We start from the raw sequence: 12684 nt of genomic DNA, 5'->3' as shown, positions 1-12684 counted from the left end.
TTGCTCTCTGGACATTCCCTGATGTTACTGCCTGCTTCACCTGTTCACATGACTGACCTTCCTACACACTTGGCCCTGCTTCAGTCAGTGATTGTTCTAACCTATTTATGTCAGAGCATTTTCACCTGGAGGGTTTATCAAAGAAGCCGTGAGGGATGCGCCCCCTCTTCTGGTTTCTCTGGTAACAAACGAGCCAACCTGATGTCCATTCCGCCTCTAATTAGTAACCTCCCCCCTCGACCCTAGGAGCTAAGGTGGCCGCCATGTCCTGTCCGCTGTGGGTCCTACTCGGTGAGATGTCGCTCCAGGACCGTACTTCAGACAGGTAAGCTCCCTCTTCCGTTAATCATTGGCGTCTCAGTCGCTGACTCCAGGCTCTTTCTTTGGTCTTAGAGCTGGGCCTGCACAGGGTTTACAGGCCTGCAGGGTGCAGCCGGGCAAGCGGCCAAGGAGCTGGGAGACTGAGGAAACTCCCATGAGGGCAAGATGTCGGGAAACGAGGTCGGGATGGGAAGTTGCGGGGTCGTCCACTGACGTGTGGGGCTACAAGTTACAGGTGTAACCTCAGGGTAGCTGTTGTGTAATGTGGGGCCAGAAAGTTGTGGGGTGATCCTGAGAAGTTGCAGAGGAAATCCCAGGGGGCGCTAACTACTAGAATGTGGGGCTTTGTGGTGGCTTTCCTTGATGAATGGCTGCTGTTGAGTGAGTATGGAGAACTCACAGACCCCCTAAGGCTGCTGGGGAGGTGTTGGCTGACATTACAATGGGAAAGCAGTTAGACAATAAGGCAGTAGCCACAGCTGTGGACTAGCCAGTGCGTTTTGTTCTAAAGGCCACAGAGGCTGAGCTCAAAGGCAAGGCAAAAGTTAATTTGAAAACGGATTCATGTTCCTATGAAATTGAGGCACATGAATGTGAGTGAATCATATGTATTACTATCCTTGTTATTTGCTCAAACTGAATTGGCTTTGTATTTAATTATTTTTTTGGTATATCTTTCCATCTGTGAGTTAACTATTTAGAAACTGAAAAAAAAAAAAAAAATCCCTGAAAATGGCCAACATGAGAACCTTGACATTCTAAAATTGTTTTTTGCATTTGCCATTAAAAGTTAGCTTTCTAGAAGGAAGTGGTACTTCTCTTCTTGTGCCTTGAAGATGTAAATAATCTACTTGGGCTCTCAGGGAATTAATTTCTTCTGAGTTCACTCTCAGGAAAAAATGAGGCTTTTTAAATCTCTATCAGGAAAACTGTGAGATCTCTGGTTCTACACAGGATATATGTTGTCTGTGTGTACTTTATAAATATGAAGTGTCTCTTCAAAATGTCATTGCCAAGATTAGTTCATGGAGGAGATATGTTTAATTGACTTAAATTAAGCTATCTGATTCTTATTAAAGAAACTGGCTCAAATGATTTTCATGTTTATATAATCCGGGAAATATTCAGTACTGAATAATCTGGTGTTGAAACTATCTTAACTTTGTTGATTTGATTAATATAGACATGATTTTAGAGTCATCAGTGTTAAATACAACACTTCTGTTGTACCTAGGTTTACTGAAGGTCAAATACAATCTTATTATATCTGCTGAAAATTTATCATCAAGGAGAATAGCTTGATGAAACTTTAAGTAAATGTAATTGAGAGTTTTAGGTAAACTCTATAGGAATAAATGTTTTAGAAATTTCTTTTTTTTTAATTTTATTTTATTTTTAAACTTTAATATATTGTATTAGTTTTACTAAAAAAAAAAGTCTCTTGAGATTTTAGCAACCTGAAACTAACCTAAGTTAAATGAAGAGAATTCATTGACTGAGTCATTTTAAATATGAATAATAAGGAACATTGGAACATTAATTGCTGGGCAGGCCTGAATTTACCTATGTTTGCCTTCTTCAGAGAGGAAGACTAAAGCATAAGTTCTCCAATAAAAAAATAAGGTATGACAAATAGTTACATTGTAATTAGGTGTTTAACCATGCCTTTTAAAGTCGTTTGTCATATATGTAGGTGGTTATTGTATCCTAATACATTTGTGAAAGTGCTTCATCTTCAAGAAGATTCCTAGGAAGTTCCTTCTGAAAAGTACAGGTCTCTGATCAATTTCAGATCATACTAGATAAGAAATTAAAGAATTCTAATAGAAAACCTGATGGCTTCATAAAATAAGAAGTAGAAAGAATTGGTTACCAAGTGAAATGGTGAATACAGTTAGCATTTGTATGTATTTTGTCTGGAATATTAATGGTTTGATCTGTGTTCTTCCCCGATTAAGTTTAGTTATGACTTCAGCAGTTTGGTAAATTACAACTAGAAGTAAAACATTTTTCTTTCTCTCTGGTCCCTCCAGGAATTGCTCTTGGCTTCTGAGCAGCTTTATTAGGCTAGTGGGAAAGACTGTCTCTTGGCATGTGTGGTAATCTTTATTTTAGGGACCTCTAGAAGAGGTCCACTGAGGTAGAGTCTGATGGCAGGCCTCTGGAATGGCTTTCATGCTTTTGAGAAGCCTTTTGGGAATTCAGTCTGAGGCTGAATTTCACCACAATTAGGTTGGAGAAGCCTATGTGGTCAATTGAGCAGACTTATTTTGCATACAAATTAGCCTTGATTTGGTATCTTGGGTGGTGATGAGGATACTTTAGGGAGAAAAATATTATGTTTTGGTGGATATTGACTTCTACACATGTCTACTGAAATCTATATGTATGAAATCTATTGTGTTAGCCACACTTTTGCCCTGATATTCAGAAAAAAAAGGTTATCTATTGGAGTTGTCACAATATAACTACTTATGATGTATCACTACTTGCTTCAAGTCTGCCACTAAAAGCACATGTACAATGTTTGTAACAATTTGGTGTAAGCCTATAAAATACTTCCCCTTAACATACCTCTGAACTTATTCACAATTTCTGATCAGTTTTCCTCCAAGATGGATAACTAGGAAAATATGAAGGAAGCCTAGTACCAAGGATCATGATCTGGATCCAGGGCATGCAGCATTCACTCTGGCTTCAAGGTATGTACACTTGGTCTACTGAAAGATTTGTAATGAAAATGGGAAAATCATGGAAAAAAATTTTCATATGCGGAGGTATTGAGTAAGTCATTCTGGTCTATAAATGATTTGGCTTAAACTTTACAGTGACCTGTTTTGTGGCATATGGAACACACATTGTATATCTGCTTTGGCCATTGTGGAAAGGAATACATTTGAAAGTCAAAATGTTGTACCTGTGGTTCAGACATCCAAGGTAAAACTAGGTGGTCATTATAGATGTGATTTTTGTACAAATTCCTGTATTATTGAAAACGTGAGTTTTCTGAACTGTATTGCAAACCAGGACAAAAATCATAGGCAGGTGTGGTATCATCCCTGAATGCATTACTGCTTGTATTTTGCTTGTCATGATCTCCCCTGTATTGTGCCTGTTAAATGTCTTACATTTTATCCCTAGCTTGAGTGATGGAAATCCATTTGAGGACTGGGTAGAAACAATGGCTTCACAGTGAAATAAGTCTAATTGCTGGGGTCTACAGTGAGATGCCATTGTCGTCTTCCTCTGGACTTCAATGAAAAATAGACCTGGCTAATGTGACCATATGGGGACAATTGATAATGTGGGGGCTGGGGAGAGGGGAAGACCCTTACCTTCTCTCTGTCCAGAATGCCAATATAGCAGAAGGATCTCATAGATAAACATTACTATACAACACATCATACACTTTGCCAGGTTGACTGCCCATAAGCCCCTGGGCTATGCTGTGTGGAATGGAATAAGCTGGCTTGTGGACACACAAGGCCACCTAGTGGGATTAACTGGTTTTCATTTAGAGAGAATGGGTCCACCCTAGTGGCACTCAGTACGACATGAAGTGGTAGACCTGTGCTGTGATTGCTGACTCCTGGCTAGGCCATCAGAATGTTTCTTTTAGAGCAGGACCTTCACTTCCTTATGGGCATAGCTCTTGAATTGTGAAAACCAGGGGTGGCCAGACTTTCCTTATAACTGTGCAGGTTGCTGCTGCAGTGGACTCCTCTCCATTGACAGGTAAGCACTTGGCTCCAGAATGTGCCCATGTCCTGGCATGTGACTGTTGTTAGCATGCTAGGTATCTTATTTATCATGCTTTTTGGCTGTTGTTATCTGTATTGTACTTGTGATATCTGATTGCAGTGCCTTTCTGCATACCTGACCCCAGTGATATCATGGAGACCAGGATTGTAAAGGGTTGCGCAGGTTATATAGGGGTGGGGTGTATCATCAGGCCACCCAAGATGGCTGTTCTTTTGCTTACACATCCCCTGCTCCACCAGTGCCTGCTTCACCTATGCTCACCTTACTGAACTCCCTACCTACTTGACTCCGGCTCCAGCTAGTGTTTGCTCTAATCTTTGGATCAGAATGTCTCCACCATGAGAGTTTACCAAAGAGGTGGTGAGGGCCATACCCCTCTGCTGGTTTCCCTGGTAACCAGTGAGCCAACCTGATGTTAGTTCCCCATATGACTGATAACTTCCCTTATCCCCTTGTGGGTGAAGGCTGCTTCCCTGTCCTGCTCCTGATCTGCCACATGTGTTGGGTGGTCACTTCAGAACCTTGTTTCAGGTGTAAGCTCCTTCATTAAACCACTGATGTCTCTGTTGCTGACTCTGGGCTCTCTCTTTGGTCCTGAAGCTGAATGTGTACAAGCCTTGCAGGCCTGTGGGATGTAGCCCAACAATATCAAATAAAACAACATTTTGAGACTAATGGTTGATTTGTTATGAGAATTATGTAAATAGTAACTTGTTTGAGAAAGCTAACAAGTGATGGGGTACATTTGATAGTAGTAAAATTCTGGAATATTATAACTTTGATAGATGGTAGTGAGAAAATTCCAGAATACTATATAGCTTAAACAACATGATTCAAGTAAAGGCTACCACACATGTTTGAGAAGGATTGCCCAGAATGAATGGAGCTTAGAGTGCATTGGGGTCTGTGGGAGGAGACATGTGGAAAGAAAAATGGTGAACTTTTTTGAAGGAACCTGTATGCCAAGTCAGAGAATGTACACTTTGTACGTAAAACTGAACAACTGAGAAGGTTGTAAAAGTGATACGTCATGATTAGAGCTACTCCTATCAAAATGTGGACTCAAATATAATGCATAAATTGGTGCAGAGAAAACTCACGGAGAGAAGTTGGTTATGCTCCTGCTCTAATGACATACAGGAGAGAGAACGGTCATCCATGAATTTGAAATGAAAATGGGTAGTTGGGAGTAGAAAGTCTGCATGAGGTGCTGGAACTTGGTGAACAGATTGGAAATGAAGCACAAGGGATAAAAAGGAGGCAAAGGTGATTAAGGTTTGTTATCTGAGTACTGAGCTTTGATTAGGAAAAGAACATCTTCCTTTCTAATGAAACTAGGTCCACGTAGCCTCTTTAGTGGAATAATGAAAATATTCTAGAATAATTTTTATTGGATGCTTACAAAGAACCATTTCATACACATTATAACATTTTAGCCTTATAAAAACCTGACAAAGTTGATATTGCTCTTCTCACTTCAGGTATTAGAAGGGTGAATGGTGTAATAACTTTCTCAAGAACATGCACTAACAAATTCTGACTGTAGTTTAGGATTACTTTATGTTAGAACTTAATATTCTTTCTAATACCCCATTGTGCATCTCAAAGAATAAAGTGTAGCATTTTGCAGATAAGTGTTTCCCTGCAGGTCTGAGTGAATATATTGAGGAGATTATCCTAAGGACAATGGAAGTCATAATTTTCTATGATATGTTAAGTTCCCCCAAAGCATTGTCATAATTTTAATAACTCCTATATTGATAATAATATTTTGTAATTTAAAAAGATTGTTTACACTTATAGCAAAGCAGGTAGTATTATCAACATTTTGCAGGGGATAACACTGGGGCTTATAGAGAGATGACAAATAACATCCAAGTTCGTGCATTCAGAAAATAGTAACATTGAATCTAGAAGTCAGTCTCTAAACCACTCCCAATGCCATTTCCTGTATTTCAAATAGTTTTAAGTAAAAGACAGTAACTTACCCTGTCACCAAAAAAAAAAAAAAAAAAGCCAATAAAAGATAGAATTAATATCAGAAAGAATTTGTAGTTGTTCAGTCTCTAAGTTGTGTCCAACTCTTTGTGATCCCATGGCCTGTAGCATGCCAGGCTCCCCTGTCCTCCACTATTTCCCAGGATTTGCTCAAATTCATGTCCATTGAGTCAGTGATGTTATCTAACCATCTCATCCTCTGTTTTCCCCTTCTCCTTTTGCCTTCAAATCTTTCTCATCAGGGTTGGAAGGCATAGATATTCTTTATACATAGCATTTTGACAATAATTTGGAGGGGATATGACATGAGCCATTTTTCCTTTCTGTGTTGCAGTACTCAGACTCCCGTGCTCTTGGCATCAGTGGTCAATGCCATTATATTAATACCTATTTGGGGAGATTTCTCCTTCCAGTTAAAATAGGGTAACAAAATTAGATTTATCTTTCTTCTCGGAACAATCAGCACATTTTCAGAACTCTGAAAATGAAGGATAGTGATATCTGAGAAATGGAAACAAATGATATGAGCTCAGCTTAAAGTCTTGAGATAATTGTTAAGCTTCTGAGTAGTGAAAGGATACTGAGGCACAGCCCAGGAGACTCTGTGAGTTGAGGAGATTGGAATAAGAGTGTGAATTCACAGGATAAAGTGTGAAAGAGGAGAAAACTTCAGAGTGAGAAATACAGATTTCTTACAGGGTAACTCACAAGAAATCAATTGAGTACTGATTAGGGCATACGTTGTGAAAAAAATATACAAAACTGGGAAAAATTATCCACAATCTTAGTGCCTGGCATTGACAGAGAACCAGGAATAATGCCAGTTCCCATCAGACTCATTTGGTTTGGGGCGGAGTACACAAATGAGACTTGGCTGCGTAGTAGGGAGAAATCAGCTGTAGGATTGGCAGTGTTTCAGTCCTACCTAAAGCGCAATAGCAAGATGTAAAAGGATAAAACTACCTACAACCTAATTAGATGTGTTCTAGAACAAAGCTCAGAATATTTATGTGACTATATAAATTATCCAGGACCAAAAAGGTAAAATAAAAAAAAAAAATAAAAAGAAAAAAAATAAACAAAAAAAATAAAAAGAAAAAGAAAAAAAAAAGGTAAAATCGCATCCAATTAAAAATTATCAGTTGCTCAAAAGAAGCAGAAAAATAGAAGCTTTCATGAATAACTAAGTCAACCATAACTGACATAGCTATTAGAATTAAGAGAGAAGGAAACTCAAAGAGTTTTATAATTACATTACAAACTTAAGTTTGAAAACTTAAGAGACTTGAAAGATAAATATGACCAAGATTGAATTCTGGTTATGAAAACTGCAATGTCTGAGATGGAAATCTTACATATAAGATTAATGGCAGGTTAATGTTGAAGAAAAGATTAGTGAACTTAGAGACATAAAAATAAACTACCCAAAATAAATTAGAGAAAAAGGAATAATAAAAGCAAATAAGCAGACCATCACTTAGCTGCAGAATGATGTGAAGTAGCCTAATACATGTGCAATTAGAATCTCTTATAGGAATGTCAAAAGATATTTGAAAATATAATGGCCCAAAATTATACACCCATAAATGCAAAAAACTTAATGACCTTAAACACAAGAATGTTAGGAAAAATTTTACCAATATATATCATAATCAAATTAATCAAAACCAGTGATTTAAAAAAAACCTTTAAAAAGAACTTAAAAAAAACATAAAAAATAAAAAGAACTTAAAGAATATATTTAAGTATAGAGGAACCAACATAAGGATATAGAATTACAGCATATTTTCTTATCAGAAATAATGAAAGTGATAGAGAGTGGAGCAAATCTCTGAAAGTTATAGCCACTTAATAAATATATTTTAAAAGGTGTACAAACTGAAGTAGAAGTAAAAACTCTCTATTCACAGATGACATCAGTATTATGTAAGGAATCCAATATAAGCCCCAAAAAATTTAGTAGACCTAAAAAATTAGTTTAGCAAGGTTGCAGGATATAAGATCAATATTAAAAACACAGGTATATTTCTGTACAGTAGCAAAAATAATTAGCTGAATTTTTAAAATTTAAATTTATTTATTTTAATTAGAGGCTAATTACTTTACAATATTGTATTAGTTTTGCCATAGATCAACATGAATCTGCCACGGGTGTACACGTGTTCCCAATCCTGAACCCCCCTCCCACTTCCCTCCCCATACCATCCCTCTGGGTCAGGACTGGTAGCTGAATTTTTAAAATACAATTTGCAACAGTATTGAAAATTTGGAACACTTATAGATAAACATGATGAAAGATGAAAAACCTTTTCAAGTGAATTCTATAAAACTTTGCTAAGAGAAGCTGAATAAGATACAAGTTGAAGCAGAGCTATATCATTTTCATGGGTTTAAAGACTCAGTATTGTTCAGATGTCAGCTTCCCCTAAATTAAAGAGTCTATGCAAGACGAATCAAAACTCTAGTACTTTTTTAGAAATTTTTGAACTAATTTTAAGATTCACAAAAAGATGCAGAAGACCTAAATTAGTCAAAACAACACTACAGTCAAAACAAGAGTCCATAAATACTCTCACTTACATGTGTAACATATTTTCAAGGAAATTTTGGCAGTGATGGTGTGTTCGTACTAGTTATCATGATCATTTTCTCAGTGTCAGATTTATCAAACAGTTATACACAGCCTACTTTATCAATTATAACTCAACAAGCTGTTAAAAGTATATGCCTTTCTGTACATAAAGAAGACAACACAAACCATAATTTCGTGTCTGAATATTTATTTTCCTACGCTTCTCCCTCTAGGCCTCCTCCCTCCTTTCTTCCTTTTGATCCTTCATCCTCCACTGAAGCTTCTTTTTCTTCATTCTGTACCCTCTGAAAAAGTTGAGAAGATTTCATTTGGTTCCTTCCTGTTGCTGCTACAGGTGATTGTTCCCAGAGCTCACAAGGCCTAAAGGAATAAGCACAGGCTTTGGGATTTGGATGGCAGTGAACTCAAACCCCTGCTTTGTCTCTTCCCATCTGTGTGATTTGAAGCAAGTCACTTATTCTCAATTAACGTCATCTGAAAAAGAAGAATATTTATAGGTATCTGTGAGGATGATATATGGTTTACACCTAGATATTATGTCCCCTGAAGATTCTTTATCTCCTTGAGCCTCAGTTTCCTAATCTGGGGGAAAATAAAGGACATAGGGGAAAGTCCAGCTATTCTCTTAAAGACAATATAGGGATTAAATACAGATAATGCATGCTAATATTTCTGGCTCTTAATTCTAAGTATCATAACTTATCTTCCTCTTTTTAAAGAAGAGTCTCTCCATTGAGTCTCTCCATAGAAGATATACACTAGTGTTCTCTTTTGTGCAAAAGTAGAGTTATACGTTTAATAATGTTAGAGTTGAAAGTTAACTTAAAGATAATTTGGTTTCAAAACTCGTATTTCCATGATGGTAAAATGCTACAGTGCACAAAGCCCCAGAAAAGGAATTGGATAATTCAAGCCTGCCTGGAAATTTCTGTGGCTCTCAAACCATTATTCTTTCTGCCATGAATTGTGTGTTGGGTTGGCCAAAAACTTTGTTGAGGTTTTTCCCATCAAATGTTACAGAAAAACCCAAATGAACTTTTTGGCCAACCCAATATAATTAGTAGAAACCTCCTTTGCTGTACAAGAGTTCAACTGTCCTGATTCTTCAGGAAAGCTGTTTACTATTCTTAGGCTATTTCATTATTGTTCCTTGCCTTGAGAAGCCAATTCTGTCTCTCCTGCTGCTCTTTGCCAGTCTGACTGCTCAGAGTAATGAGGTCCAACTGGAAGCCCCAAGTTTTTCCTGTCACTGTAACTTTTTGTGCCTTTGCATGAGCTACCTTTTGTCAATAGAAATCAAGTTGAGAGCCATCCTTTCCCAGCAGCCCAGCCAGGCTCTACAATTTTAATGACATCATTTCACCAGGAATTGAACAGATCCCTGATTGGGCTGGATAAATTGTCAAAATAGAGTTGAACTTTTGTCACAAGTTGATGCAACCTGCTGGGGCACTCTTGAGGGGGAGAACAATGACTCTGCTTCCTACAGGGATCCAGAGTCAGGCCTATAGAAGAGCAGGCCTTGGTCTCCCTTCTCCTGAAGTTAGAATCTGCATAACCCCCTGGGACCTCTCACCATCTGGAATTACATAGGCATCTTCAGCTCTGCACAGCCTAAAGAAAGCATATATCTTCCCCTTCAAACTTGTTCTCTGACATCTCATTACCACTATCTCAAGTCCTGTTACAGGGAAAGAAGAGATGCTGAAGTCTGTGTGGGCAAATATAAGGGGAAGAAATCGTGGAAGGGAAAAGTGAAAGGGTCTTGTCTGAATTAAGACTGGTTTGGAGACTTAACAATTACAATATCCCTTAATCATTGAACAGTCCTTTGAGATACCATTATTCCTATTCCTCAAATAAGGAAACTGAGTTTTAGAGCAGGAGTCCCCAAACTCTGGGGTTTAATGACTGATGATCTGAGGTACAGCTTATGTAATAATAATAGAAATAAATACACAAGAGTTGTATGTGCTTAAATCATCTCAAAGCCATCTGTGGAGAAAATGTCTTCCATGAAATCAGTCCCTGATGTCAAAAAGGTTGGGGACTGGAGTTTTAGAAAACTTACATGACTCACTGAAAGGCACAGACCACATGAAAGTAGAAATAATTGAATTTCATCTCATGAATGACAATGTAAATATATATTCATTGCCAAATACATATTTATTAATAGGTGCATTGTTAAACACAGTGAAGGACAAATGTTAGCATGAAGTTCTTCTATATTTAAATTATCTTTCTAGACATGATCATTATAATGTCTTTAACAGCCTAACAACTTGACTTTTTTTTTTAAATCAATTTAGTATCCAAGCAGTTCATTTAAGGTTTTTCATGTCCCTTCATTCTCCCAAGCTTTAGATTTCCAGTTGCTTCAAAAGTTCAAAACAATATCAAAGCTGAATTTAGGAACTGACAGGGAAGACTATAATGGATAATTCAGAATAAAAATTCTTCTTAATTGAAATAACCAACATTTATGTAGTACATTACAAATTATCAAAACTACCCTTCTAGGTGATTTTATTCATCCTTACAAAAGAAATTCTATAAAAGAATATTTTTTTAATGGTTGAAAGTGAAGCATTAGAAAGGAAAAGTACCTTCTAATATATCTAACCCTTACTGTTAACAAAGTGATATTGGGTACTTATAGAATTTAGTCACTCAGCCAATAGACAACTAAGCAAGACGCCTACTGGCTTGATCTGACTCCATCCATGTTCTTTCTGCTAAAACATTTTGCCTCTTTTAAAGCAATCAACTGACTAATGCACCACTATTAATTTCTAAGCTCTCTACAAGCTTCATAAAACCTGGACTATACCCCCTTTGGATTCCTTTCATCATTGGAATCATTCTTGCCACTTAAACTTAGCTAATATCATTAGCTGACATATTTCAATTATGATCAACATAGTTTGATCAATTTGTGATAGAGATTATAGTAAGACTGCAGAAATAGCCACAGATTATCCCTTATCTTCCATGGCCTTTGAAAGTACCCTCTCACACTGATACTGGGGTGGCCTTGTCACCTGTTTTGTCCAGTGGGACATTACTAGAGTGAGCAAACAGACTTACAAAGCACTCATATGTGAGGCTTACTGCTGTGGGAACTCTGCCACTACCACAGTATGAAGGATACTTAGCCTGTGAATTATCCCAGGAGGCTCTTTCATCCTGAGCGTCTGAGTACCAGACTGAAGTGAGGTCATCCTTGATCATCTAGCCACCAGCCAACTGTCAGTTGACTTGAAATAGATGAGTAAGTCCAAAAGAGATCTGCCAAGTCAGACCAGAACTGCCATACGCCGCACAGATCATGATTTATTTAAGCGGTAGTTGTTTCAACCATTAAATTGAAGAGTGTTTGTTAAATGTCAAAAGTGAACTAATATGAAATGTCTCTACTTACAACCCCATATATATTTGCTACTAAAGGGTGCTTACATTTTGAAGCCCTCTCAAGTTTGAAGCACAGGCTAAGTGGGTCACTGGTCTCCTCCTCCTAACATTCTTTTTGGAATTCTTAAAGAATATAAATCTGTTGATTCCAGCCCTCATCTATTTTCATTGTCACAGAAAACTAGACTGTGCTATGTTGATCTAAACTGTGCTACAGTGTCCTTAATTGTTGATTTTGAGATTGTATGGTGTTTCTTTGACTCTCACCTCAAAGCTTTTGACTTCAAATAATATGTACTCATACAGCTATATAAATTGCTCTTTGTTTATGTGTTATGTGAAAATATATAAGTTTGTTTGGGGAGGTTTGTCCAACATGTCTCAAAAGTCAGTAGTTTTGCTCTATCAACTTATTTGCCTGGGTACTATGGGGTAACTCAAACCACAGGTCATCTCTTAGAAAACTTGCTACTTCTTACTTCAGTTCAGTTCAGTCGCTCAGTCGTGTCCGACTCTTTGCGACCCTATGAATCACAGCATGCCAGGCCTCCCTGTCCATCACCATCTCCCAGAGTTCACTCAGACTCACATCCATC

General features: G+C 37.6%; 1 long non-coding RNA gene across 1 annotated transcript; it reads right to left on the bottom strand.

Annotated features, from left to right (window-relative positions):
- Nucleotides 1-8844: 8844 nt before the first annotated feature.
- On the bottom strand, nt 8845-12208 carry LOC132344228 (uncharacterized). Its single transcript, XR_009493404.1, has 2 exons — nt 12134-12208; nt 8845-9148 (listed from the first exon to the last, which is right to left on the bottom strand). It is a non-coding gene; the product is annotated as an uncharacterized lncRNA (long non-coding RNA).
- Nucleotides 12209-12684: the final 476 nt, after the last annotated feature.

Source organism: Bos taurus, chromosome 29 (genome assembly GCF_002263795.3).
Source record: "Bos taurus isolate L1 Dominette 01449 registration number 42190680 breed Hereford chromosome 29, ARS-UCD2.0, whole genome shotgun sequence".
In the NCBI taxonomy this organism is placed as follows: domain Eukaryota; kingdom Metazoa; phylum Chordata; class Mammalia; order Artiodactyla; family Bovidae; genus Bos; species Bos taurus.
The sequence above is the reverse complement of the archived record's forward strand: the minus strand, read 5'-3'. Positions and strand labels throughout refer to the sequence as shown.